Below are 13,208 nucleotides of genomic sequence, written 5' to 3' on the forward strand. Positions count from 1 at the left end.
AGGGGGCTAGAACGCTGCCGGAGTGCTGTGCGCTTCTCCGGCGCCAAAAGCTGGCCCGCCATGGCCGACGTGGGTCCACGCAGGTGCGCGCCATGGCCATCTCTGCACTGGCCCCCGGGCAATTTGGTGGAGCCTCTACAGGGGCCCGGCGCGGAGGAACATAGGCCCCTCCTGGGCCCCTCCTGGAATGAGCCTGCCCGCTGATCGGTTGCCCCTGATCGCAGGCCTGGCCACCGTGGTGGGCCCCCCCACCCGGAGTCGGCTCCCCCTGTCCCCCAGCCAGAACGCCGAGGTCCCGCCGGGTAAGGCTATACACAAATGACGCCGGCGGGACTGGGCGGAACTCGGCCCGTCGAGCACAGAGAATCGCCGGGGGGGGGGGGGGGGGGGGGGGGGAGAACCGTTTTCAATGGCCCCCGACTGGCGCCGCAGCGACTGCGCCGGCGGGATTGGCGCCAATTCTCCGGTCACCTGAGAATCGGCGGCCCGGCGTCGGAGCGGCATGGCAGGATTTGCGCGCCCCTGGCGATTGTCCAATCTGGCGCGGGATCGAAGAATCCCGGCCCATGTCTATGTCCACAGTTCCTGACAAAAACGTAATTAAAAGATAATCTTTTAATACATTTTAATTTCTGCTTTATCCAAAAAAGATATGGTTTCATGATAAAAGACTAGAAACTCGTACTTTCTCATCTTCTACAAGAATACAAATTAAATGAGACCTTCTAGTACTGCTTGGCCCTTTATCATGAATTGGGGGTTGCTAAGTATCTGAATGTGAGTCAGAAAATTGCAATTCTCAAGCAAGAACCCACCTGATATCAAAAATTGCAGGAGAGAAGCTCTGCCATGTTATGACATCATTTAAGCAATGACAGCATATTGCAACCTTGAACCTTTTGCTCCATACTTTCTTTGAATAACATATTCCAATTTATTCATGATCCATACATTATAAATTGATTATGGCTGCATATTTGTTGTGCACATAAATACGTGACGCCATTCGTAAAGTATATTTATTGTGAAGGCAACATAACTTCCTTAGAGAGCCACAATCATTTATGGGCAAGGAGGGCAACTTTATGTCCAGCTGCTCCTTTGTAGGAAAAGTCCAAAACTATCTCTTTGCCACATTGTCTCCTTACAGCCCTTCATCTTTCTTTGTTTCAACTTGCTTATTATTTCCTCCCTATAAAAAGACAACAGCATCTGGCTCAGATGCTGGCTGATAGCCCTTCTTGCAATGAAATTGAAGAAACAATGGATTTTGTACGAATAATAATAAAGTAATCTTTATTGTTACAAGTAGGCTTAAATTAACACTGCAAATGAAGTTACTGTGAAAATCCCTTGGTCACCACATTCCAGCGAAGGTGGAAAAAGCAACATGAATTTGTTTATTATTTTTCTTACAAGTTATTTTCAGTATCGAATTTAGTTTTGTCGGGTTATACTACAATAATAATTAAGACCAAGGGTTGTGGTATCTCACTGGCTGGGATTTTCTGGCCATGCCTTGGCAGGATCCATTGTGGGGGACGCAGCGGATATGCCTAAAATCTATTGACTTTCGGCAGGACCGGTGAGGGACGGAATATCATGGCCATTGTTTTTTAAGTTTCAGTACAGTGTTAAAATTACAACAAACAAAATGAATTCAAATAAAAATATTTGGATTTCAAGAGTAGCTTTAATGGGGAAATATCATTCATCATTTCATGTACTTAATGATCTGTTGAGCTGCTCGCAGAAAAATACTTTTCACTGTACCTTGGTACACGTGGCAATAAACAAATCCAATCCAATCCAATCCATTTAAAATAAATAAAGAGCAATTTGACATAAAAGTTAAAAAGTAAACACTTCTGCCTTTTTCTTTTCCCATTTTCTCTCCACCATTTAACAGTTCAACTCGCCTTTATCGTCTCACTAATTTATAGCACAGCAGCTTTCCTGTTTCTTTCCGTAAAGGTAAAATTAATTACTTCATTTATTTAATTCTCCTGTTAAAGGTTCACATTTATTGTTAAGATGGGCATGGTAACATTTATAGATCTGACATTTTAAAACTTCAAAGTATGTCCTGGTACTGCAGGATATTTCATAACCTTGTACTGAATAAGTCGTGATTATTAACCCTTTGGTGGGTGAATTATCAAGTACTAATCGCATGGAATCCAATGTTCATCAAACCTACCCATGTCAACTGGGATCAACAAAGGAATGAGAAAGAATATAATTCCATAAAATCCACATTAAGGTATCTTAAAAAATAACAATGAATGCCTTTTAACAATAGAATCTAATTATATGCTTTGAGGCTTTGCTTTGACAGTTTCTGAACTAGCAGTGCATTTTCTGGCAGTTATCCATTACCCACAATCATAAAATCACCACAATGACCAGTTCATAAAATTCAGGATGTATAATGTTTTCTTGCATCTTATTTATGGATAAATCTATTGCATACTCACACACCTGCATGACTGGATAGAGAACTGTGTGCCAGTATACACAGAAAAATCTACGCAATTCAGCAGAATGGTTTATGTACGACAGGTGCATCTAATAAACCTGATGTGACAAACAGCTGCACAGTGAATAAAGGTTCATTGACCATACAAAGATGAATTGGTAACAGCTTGTTTTTCCACAAGGTGCAGGCTTTTTGATAATGTCCTTTTTTCTGCTTCCTTAGCTAGATGAATCTTAGTTTGAACTGATAAAGACAGACGGTTTCTCAAATCACATAGCCAGATGGATAACTATTTACCACACAGAGATACGAAGCCCCCAAAGGACGTAATGCAAGTAGCTGCAGATCTATTTGATTTCACTGCATCAAAGGATAAATGATCAGTTGTTTCATTATGATTCTGCCATAGATAGTGGAAAGGAAAGACTTTCCTAATTGCTTATTTACAATCTATTTCCATTATTTCAAATACAATTTCTATTTTTTGAATTAAAATAAAGGCAAAATTGCAAAAATATGAGCCATGATTCAGCGGCCATTGCCCGACGCTGATCCAGGCACGCCGGGTGAATACCGGGAGGGAACAAAGTTGAGTTTCGGAGGAGAGAATCATTTTGCGATTGACCCAGCCTGCTCCCAATGGTGAGTTCCAGATCATGCCCAAAATGGCGAGAATATTATTAACCCTAATTTGAATTCATTTCAATCTCATCAACGAGATTGAAGTTGAATACAGTGGCCTCCCAGAAATTACCCAACACCCTAGTGTGAAGTCATGTCGGTGTTGTTTAGTACCCCTTTCCAAAAACGTGAAGCTAGTGTAATGGCTACTGAGGGGAAGTGAGGAGGTGAGTAGTCGTTTCTATTGTCTGGCATACAGCTCAAGGGAACCGGAGCTGCTGCCCAATGGTCGGGGTGGCTGGGAGGGCCCATCAGGTAGATTGGGCTTGACTGGAGGACTGGAGCCTTCTAGGTCAGGAGGTGTCCCTGGGCCCGGGGGGAGTGGGGGGGGGGGGCATTGTATCTGTGAGGGCTTCAAGACATCTTTAAATATTGCAGAGACCCATAATAGGGGCAACCACAGCTGCAGCCTGTAATCCTACCAAACTCTTCCACGACAAAATCCTGCTGCACCTTAATTCTGAAATTCAATTTCACTCCCTTTGACTGTGAGCAGTCTCCAGCTTCACAGTTGAAGGCTATTCCAAATGAGAAATTAGCCTTGTTAATTGTGAGAGCACTTCACACTGTTGAAAGTGTCCCCTTGAAGGCACAGATGCCCTGGGCTGAATTCCCGTTCTGGAGACTAAGTCCAGCGTGAAAACGGTGGCGTTTTACAACAGGAAAACTGGCACAAAACGGCCATTGATTCCCCATTTTGCTGGGGGCTAGCAGGGTGGCAGCGTAGAGCACCCGGCTCCAGCTGCTGATATGGCCCAGAGAATTGCCGGGTCTGTGGCTGCACATGTGCACGGCTGTGGCCTGCAGCGGGCATGCCGTGCTTCAGGGCGGACACCGCTCGTGGACCCGGCCGCCAAAAAAGCCCCCCCTTCATCCAGCTAGCGCGCCCCGGGCTGCCCCACCACAGTGCCCCAGCCCTGGATATGTACACCCCAGCCCTCCCCCGACTGTGGGCGGCACTGGACTGAGTCCGCAGACGCCACGCTGAGTTCCCGATGTGAGACCACACGTGCCCCACGCCGTCGGGAACTCGGCCGGCTGGGGACGGAGCATCGCGGGGCGGGCCTCAGCCAACATGTGGAGACTGTTGATATGGCGTGTGGCACACCCACAGAGTAAGCGATTTTCAGGGGGCTGTGCATCCCCAATTTCGGAGTCATCAGGGATTTTCCGCCCTGTTGCCGAACACGATTTCGGCATCGGGGATCGGAGAATCCAGCCCCATATCTCTGAGGATGATTAGTGGACTGCATGTCCAGTAAAGAGCAGGACTTCACCCCTGAGGATCCTCTCACGGCCAAAGAATCTGATTGAGTGGAGGACAGCTGAGTACGGCTTTCCTAATGTTCTCGGCAGAGGTTCGAGAGGGTCTAGGAGTTCATGATGGGGCTCGGGGTGTGTTTTCAGAGCCAGTTGGGCCAGCACAACTCGCTCACTGAATGGCACTCAGATAGCAGGAGGGGCAGTCTTGGTCAGGGTGGGGGAGGCTTGGGGGATTTGAGGATCCTGGGGTGGAAACCCGAACTGATTGTCGGTCTCTCTCCTTCTCCAATTCGTTCCAGATAAAACAATGTTTGCTGGTGTGGATCGCATGGAGGTTAACCTCGTTGTGCTTGTGGCAGCTGAGGTGAGCAAATGTCGTAGAAGGCATCAACGCCAAAAAAGGCTGGAGACAGCACGCCATGCTCAGGAGGCCACTGCAAATCCTGAACACACAGCCACCAAATAGGCTGCGGAGGGTAATTCTTGGGTGGCCACTGCATTCAACTTCAAAATCATTAATGAGATTTAAATGAACGCAAATGAGGGTTAATGATACACACTCTATTTTTGGGTGTGATCCAGTACTTGTCACCGGGAGCGGGCCGGGTGAATCGGCAAATGGTTCGCGCCTGATGCAAATCTCGATTTTGGCCACTCCTGCTATTCACCCAGTGCGCCCCGATCCATGCCGGGCGCAACGCAGTCGCTTCACTTTTGTCCGCTGAATTGCGCCCATGATTTTTGTCCATTTGTTTATTACCAGCATTTCTGACATCTCACTTAAAAGCAGATATCCCAGTGATGTTTATTTACAGGATATCAAATTGAGACTCTCCTTCTGCCACATTTTTCTTCTCCATTTTGCAAAAATGAGAATCGTTTGCACAGAAGAATGAATATCCTCAAGGGTTATAGTCTCAGCATTACCCGAGCATCATACGAATTGGAGTAGGGATGAAAAATTTAGGGGAGTAAACACGTGGCTAAAGGAGTGGTGTGAGAAAGGTGTTCCTTTTCATGGAGCATTGACATCAGTATTGGAACAGGAGGGATCTGTACCATTGGGATGGTCTCCATCTGAACCGATCTGGGACCAGTGTTCCAGCGGACAGAATAAACAGGGTAGTCTCAAGGACTTTAATCTAGCAAATTGGGGGAAGGGATGGGTGAAACTACGGGAAGAATAATGGTTATTGAGAAGCAAAGCAGCAGGTTAGCACGTGGGGAGAAGGGTTCAACTGCAGGGAAAAATATGAAAAAAGTTAAAGGGAAGAAGAACTCTGGAAATGTCATTAATGAAGGTGTTAGGATTCAAAATGAATATGAAAGAAACAAGCATAAGGGCACTTTCCTTGAATGCACTTGGCATTCATAACAAGGCAAATGAGTTGGCGGCACAAATCATCATGAACGGGTATGCTTTAGTGAGACATGGTTGCAGGGTGGTCATGGTTGGGAGTAAATATCCAGGGGTGTCAGACTACTCGGAAGGATGCCAGGAAGGTAAGGGAGGTGGGTGTAGCTCTGAAATGTAAGGATGACATTAGGGCCGTAGTGAGAGATGATCTAGGTTCTACGGAAGAAAAGGTGGAATCCATTTGGGTGGAAATTACAAATAGTAAGGAAAAAAGGTCACTGATAGGTGTAGTCTATAGGCCACCAAATAATAACATCATGGTCGGGCGGGCAAGAGAAAATGAGATAACTGAGGCATGTAAGAATGGTGTGGCAGTTGTCATTGGGGTTTTTAATCTACATTTCGATTGGCCAAACCAGGTCGGTCAATGCAGCCTTGAGGAGGAGTTCATAGAATTTACAGTGCAGAAGTAGGCTATTCGGCCCATCGAGTCTGCACCGTCCGTGGAAAGAGCACCCCACTTAAGCCCCCCCCCCCCCCCACCCCCACCCCCCCCAAATTACAGACCAGTTAGTTTAACATCTGTTGTAGGAAAATTGTTCAAATCAATTATCAAGGACGTAATATCAGGACATTTGGAAAGCCAAAGCGCTATCCGTCAGAGTCAGCATAGTTTTATGAAGGGCACATCATGTTTGGCGAATTTGCTTGAATTCTTCGAAGATCTAACAAGCAAGGTGGATAATGGGAATCCTGTAGATATAGTATATCTGGACTTCCAGAAGGTGCTTGATAAGGGGCCGCACAGAAGGTTGATTCACAAGGTGAGATCACATAGGATTACGGGTAATTTATTACCTTGGATAGAACACTTGGACAGAAGACAGAGAATCGGGATAAATGGGTCTTTTTCTGGATGGCAAGATGTAACTAGTGGGGTGCCACAGGGTTTTTCCTTGGACCCCAGCTATTTACAATCTATATTAACAACTTGGATACTAGGGATAGAAGGTTCCTCAGCCAAATTTGCAGATGACACAATAGGTGGGACAGTAAGTTGCAATGAGGAAATAAGAACCTTACAAATGGATAGAGGTAGGTTAGGAGAGAGGGCCAAAATGTGGCAGATGGAGTTTAATGTGGATAAGTGTAATATCGTGCATTTTGGTCGAAAACATTAAAAGGCAACTTATTATCTAAATGGGGAGAGACTTCGGGGTGCTCCGATGCAGAGGGGTCTGGATGTCCTTGTGCATTTGTCACAGAAAATGTGCATGCAGGTGCAGCAGAAAAGAAGGAATGTAAATGGAATGTTGGCATTTATAGCAAAAGGAATGGAGTATAAAGATAAGGAAGTGTTGTTGCAACAATACAAGGCATTAGTAAGATTGCAGCTGGATTTTTGTGCACAGTTTTGGTCCCCTTATTTGAGGAAAGATGTAGTGGCATTGGAGGCAGTTCAGAGGAGGTTCACTATATTGATTCCAGAAATGAAGGGTTTGTTGTACGAGGAGAGATTGAACAGTTTAGGCCTATACTCTCTAGAGTTTAGAAGATTTGAGGTATACAAGATGCTAAAAAGTATGGATAAAGTATACATGGAGCTGATGCTTCCTCTTGTGGGGCATTCCAAAATGAGAGGTCATAATCTTAGAATTAGAGGTAGCAAATTTAAAACAGATTTGAGGAATAACTACTCCCAAAGGGTTGTGAATCTGTGGAACTCGCTACCCCAGAGTGCAGTGGATGCAGGGACAGCGAGTAAATTTAAGGAGGAGTTAGGCAGATTTTTAATTGGTAATGGGTTGAAGGGTTATGGAGAACGGGCAGGATGGTGGAGTTGAGGCCAGGATGGGATCAGCCATGATCACATTGAGGGTGTTAGGCTCGGGAGGCTAAATTGCCTACTCCCGCTCCTAGGTCATGTGTTCCAGGGAGGAGATGCTCTGGCTGATTTTGCAATCCAGCTCTTCGTCTGTAACATTATAGGTAGCAGATATGGAACATATCAGCCATGATAGAATGGCAGAGCAGATCCGATGGGCCGAATGGCCTTATTCTGCTCCTATATCTTATGAAATTATGAGCTCAAAATATAAGAACAGACAGCAAAAGTTTCTACAAATATATATATAAAAAGAGTGGCTAAGGTAAACATTGGTCCTTTAGAGGGTGAGAAGGGGGATTTACGAATGGCAAATGAGGAAATGGCCAAGGCATTGAACAGGTATTTTGTGTCTGTCTTCACCGTGGAAGACACAAGTAACGTGCCAATAATTGGCGGCAAGGAGGCTATGGCAGGAGAGGATCATAAAATGATTATTATCACTAAGGAGGTAATAGTGGACAAGCTAATGGGGCTAAAGGTAGACATGTCTCCTGGCCCTGATGGAATGCATTTCAGGGTACCAAAGCAGATGGCGGGGGAAATAGCAAATGCGCTCATGGTTATTTATCAAAATTTGCTGGACTCTGGGGCAGTTCTGGCAGATTGGAAAACAGCAAATGTGATGGCAAATGTTTAAAAAAGGAGGTAGACAAAAGGAGGGTAACTATAGGTCGGTTAGTTTAACTTCTGTAGTGGGGAAAATGCTTGAATCTATCATCAAGGATGAAATAGTGAAACAGCTGGATCAAAATTGTCCCATTGGGCAAGCACAGCATGGGTTCATGAAAGGAAGGCGTGTCATGTTTAACTAATTTATTGGAATTTTTTGAGGATATTACGAGTGCAGTAGACACAGGGAATGTGATGTATCTGGATTTCCAGAAGGCGTTCAACAAGGTGCCTCACAAAAGACTGTTGCATAAGTTAAGGGTGCACGCATTACGGATAATGTATTAGCATGGATAGAGGATTGGTTAATTGACAGAAAGCAAAGAGTGGGGATAAATGGGTGATTTTATGGTTGGTGATCAGTGGCTAGTGGTGTGCCTCAGGGATCAGTTTTGGGACCACAATTTACATAGATGATTTGGAGTTGGGGACCAAGTGTAAAGTGTCAAAATTCACAGATGACACGGAGATGAATGGTGGAGTAAAATGCGCAGAGGGATAGTTTGAGTGAGTGGGCAAGGGTCTGGCAGATGGAGTACAATGCTGGTAAATGTGAGGTCATCCACTTCGGTAGGAATAACAGCAAAATGGACTCTTATGTACATGGGGAAAAAATTGCAGCATGCTGCTGTGCAGCGGGACCTGGGTGTCCTTGTGCATGAATTGCAAAAAGTTGGTTTGCAGGTGCAGAAGGTAACTAGAAAGGCAAATGGAATTTTGTCCTTCATTGCTCGGGGATGGAGTTTACAAACAGGGATGTTATGTACAGCTGTACAAGGTGCTGGTGAGGCCACACCTGGAGTACTGTAGACAGTTTTGGGCTCCTTACTTGAGAAAGGATATACTGGCACTGCAGGGAGAGCAGAGGAGATTCACGAGGTTTATTCCGGAGTTTCAAGTATTGGCTTAGGGATTGTGAGGAGGTGAGTAACTATTTTCATGCCAGTATTACGATTCCAGACCAGACCCCAACAGTGGCTAGGATACTGTACCGAAACTCCAATATTTTAGTCTATTTTTATAAGACTCTGCAGAAAGAATGATTCGCTCCAGGAGTGACTGCATGAAGAAATAGGGATTTGGCATTTAAAAACAAAACATTATTATTAACATAATGTTTTTCTTTATTTTACCAGTTAAGGGGCAATTTAGTCTGGCCATCCACCCACCCTGCACATCTTTGGGTTGTAGGAATGAGACCCATGCAGACACAGGGAGAATGTGAAAACTCAACATTGACAGTGATTCGGGCTGGTCTGTGCTATTATTAACACAATATTAAACTCTTTAACATCACACCCAAAAATAGCTTTCAGTTACCCCTTAAACAATATAACTTAATACAGTAAATACAATACCCTTAATTACTATCTCTATTCACAATTAAACAACAAGAAAGGAAAACCATACAGTCGCAATCCATCCTACATTCCAATGGCACAGAGTAATACTTGCTTTCCAGAACAGATGTGGCTCCTGTTAGAACCCCTGCAAACTCTGGCTGAATGTCTTCGAAAAGCTGTTTTAACTGGTTTGTTTCAGCTTCTTCCTTTGTCCTCAAACAAGTCTTCATGGCTTTAAATATTATTCATCTTTTTTTGTTTGCTATCCTTCTGTGAGAACGAAAGACTTGTGGTCTAAAGGGTAGCCAGATTCAAACTCAACTCAAAAGCTTTCCAAAATGTCTGAATACCTTTGCTCCACCCAGCAATGTCATCATCTCCCCAAGCTGAAAACAAATAAACTCCCCTGGTCAAACAACAGTGCATTAGCACAGGCTTTTTACTCTGGTAAATTTCAGCTCTGGCTCCTAAAAGCTTTCTGATCTTACAGTCAAATAGATACTAACCTAGAATTTTAATCCTTAAATTACCAAATGTTTATAACCCAATCTCTCTAAAATCCTGCATTTGTCACAACAGTTAAATGCTGAAATCTGGAAGTTGTTGTCCAATTTCTCATGTTCCCCCACCAGCTTCATTGCACAGGTACCTTGCTGGTAGAATGGGCATTGAAATCCATGTAAGGGCAAGGCACTAGGGTACTTACCCATTAAACACACCAAAAAGCATTAGGTGTAAGTGAATTTTCAACAGCAACAGTTTCACTTATTGTTGGAGATTTCAAAATAGTCAATTGGAAATTAGCTTTTTTCTTCCATTTATTTTGTCATTCTCTCTTCATTCCGTTTTACGTTCTGTCAGTTTATTTCACTTTTTGTACATGATTCTACATTGACTTAAATATTCAAATATCTCATTCCTGGTTTCGACTCTGCATGGCTCAGCGAACATATTTGATCTGATTCATTGAAGGGGAATTTGTCCTATTTACTCATATCACAGATTCCCTGTAGAGGATCATGTCCTGGAAAAATCTCTTCTTGTTAATTCCCACTGAAAGGTGTATGGAATTTCCTTGGGTAGCTGTAGGTTTGGTGAACTGCAAATATTGTTCTTTCACCATTGACAGAAAAATCCAGGCCAAGTGGTTGTAATGGTGCTGGGGGATCGCTGACTGATCTCTCCGTGGTCTTTGTAGAATACGTGTTCCTGTGCCAGTCCAGCTGGGGCTTACGTACCTGCATAGGACATAGAAGCAGGAGAAGGCCATTCAGCCCTTCGAGCCTGCTCCGCCATTCATTATGATCCTGGTTCATCATCAAGTTCCATACCCTGATCCCGCTTTCCCTCCATATCCCTTAATCCCTTTAAGCTCCAGAGCTCCATATAACTCCTTCTTGAAATTACGCAACGTTTTGACCTCAACTATTTTTTCTGGTAATGAATTCCACAGATTCACCACTCTCTGGGTGAAGAAGTTTCTCCTTACCCAGTCCTAAAAGGTTTACCTCTTCTGCTCAAACTATGACCCCCAGTTCTGGACTAGCATCAGGAACATTCTTTCTGAATCTATCTTGCCTAATCCTGTTAGAATTATATAAATTTCTATGAGATCTCCTCTCACACTTCTGAACTCCACTGAATATAATCCTAACCGACTTAGTCTCTCCTCACACGACTGTCTCGCCATCCCAAGAATCAGCCTGGTAAACCTTCACTACACTCCCTCCATAGCAAAAAATCCTTCCTCAGATAAGGACACCAAAACTGCACACAATACTCCAGGTAGCCTCACCAATGTCCTATACAATTGCAATAAAATATCTCTATTCCTATACTCAAATCCTCTCGCTATGAAGGCCAACACACCATTTGCCTTATTTACCATCTGCGGTACCTGCGCATTTACTTTCAGTGACTCATTTACGAGGACACCAAGGTTTCACTATGTATCCACCTCTCTCAATTTATGCCCATTCAAATAATAAACTGCCTTCCTTTTTTTGCTACTGAAGTGGATAACCTCACATTTATCCATATTATACTGTGTCTGCCATGCAAGAGTATACATGGGCTCTAGCAACTTCCCTACTACCGCTGTTAGGCTCACTGCTCAATAGTTTCCTGTTTTCTCTCCATCTCCCTTTTTGAATAGCAGGGTTATATTATCTACCCTTCAATCTGTAGGAACCATGACAGAGTCCGAAGAATTTCGGAAAATGATCACCAATGGATCTACTATTTTTGGGTCACCTCCTTAAGTACTCTAGGATGACGATCAGCACGGTAGCACAAGTGATTAGCACTGTGGCTTCACAGCGCCAGGGTCCCAGGTTAGATTCCCCGCTGGGCCACAGTCTGTGCGGAGTCTACATGTTCTCCCCGTGTCAGCGTGGGTTTCTTCGGGATGCTCCGGTTTCCTCCCACAGTCCAAAGACGTGCAGATTAGGTGGATTGGCCATGCTAAATTGCCCTTAGTGACCAAAAAGGTTAGGAGGGGTTATTGGGTTACGGGGATAGGGTGGAAGTAGCACTGTGGCTTCACAGCGCCAGGGTCCCAGGTTCGATTCCCCACTGGGTCACTGTCTGTGCGGAGTCTACATGTTCTCCCTGTGTCTGCGGGGGTTTCCTCCGGGTGCTCCGGTTTCCTCCCACAGTCCAAAGACGTGCAGATTAGGTGGATTGGCCATGCTAAATTGCCCTTAGTGACCAAAAAGGTGAGGAGGGGTTATTGGGTTACGGGGTTAAGGTGGAAGTGAGGGCTTAAGTGGGTCGGTGCAGACTCGATGGGCCGAATGGTCTCCTTCTGCACTGATTATGTCCTATCAAGATGATCAGGACCTGGAGATTCGTCTGCCTTCAAACCCATTAATTTCCCCCAAACCATTTCTCGGCTAATACTAATTTCCTTCAGCTCCTCACCAAAACTTGTGTTACTCAGAACTTCTGGTACATTATTCATGTCTTCCTTTGTGGAGATAGAAGCAAAGTACGAATTTAGTTCCTTAGCCATTTCTTTGTTCGCCGTTATGAATTCTCCAGTTCCTGACTGGAAGAGACCGAAATGAGTTTTGATCAATCTTTTTCTCTTTACATACGGAGAGAAACTTTCACATTAAAAAAATTTTTCAATTAAGGGCAATTTAGCATGGCCAAGCCACCTACCCTGCACATCTTAATGCTGTGGGGATGAGACCCAAGTAGACATGGCGAGAATGTACAAATTCACATGGACAGTGACCCGGGGCCGGGATCGAACCCGGTCGAAGCCGTGAGGCAACATACCTTCCTGGAGTCTCATTTGCGGACACATAAATGCCAATCTATCCCCCTTACGTTTGAATCCACTATTAACTATTGCATTCCCATACTTTTTACTCCTCCCCTCTGCAGCACAGGGGCTGTTTAGCACAGGGGCTAAATCACTGGCTTTGAAAGCAGTCCAAGGCAGGCCAGCAGCACGGTTCAATTCCCATAACAGCCTCCCCGAACAGGCGCCGGAATGTGGCGACTAGGGGTTTTTCACAG

The sequence above is a fragment of the Scyliorhinus torazame genome, chromosome 15 (genome assembly GCF_047496885.1).
Source record: "Scyliorhinus torazame isolate Kashiwa2021f chromosome 15, sScyTor2.1, whole genome shotgun sequence".
NCBI classification, from domain to species: domain Eukaryota; kingdom Metazoa; phylum Chordata; class Chondrichthyes; order Carcharhiniformes; family Scyliorhinidae; genus Scyliorhinus; species Scyliorhinus torazame.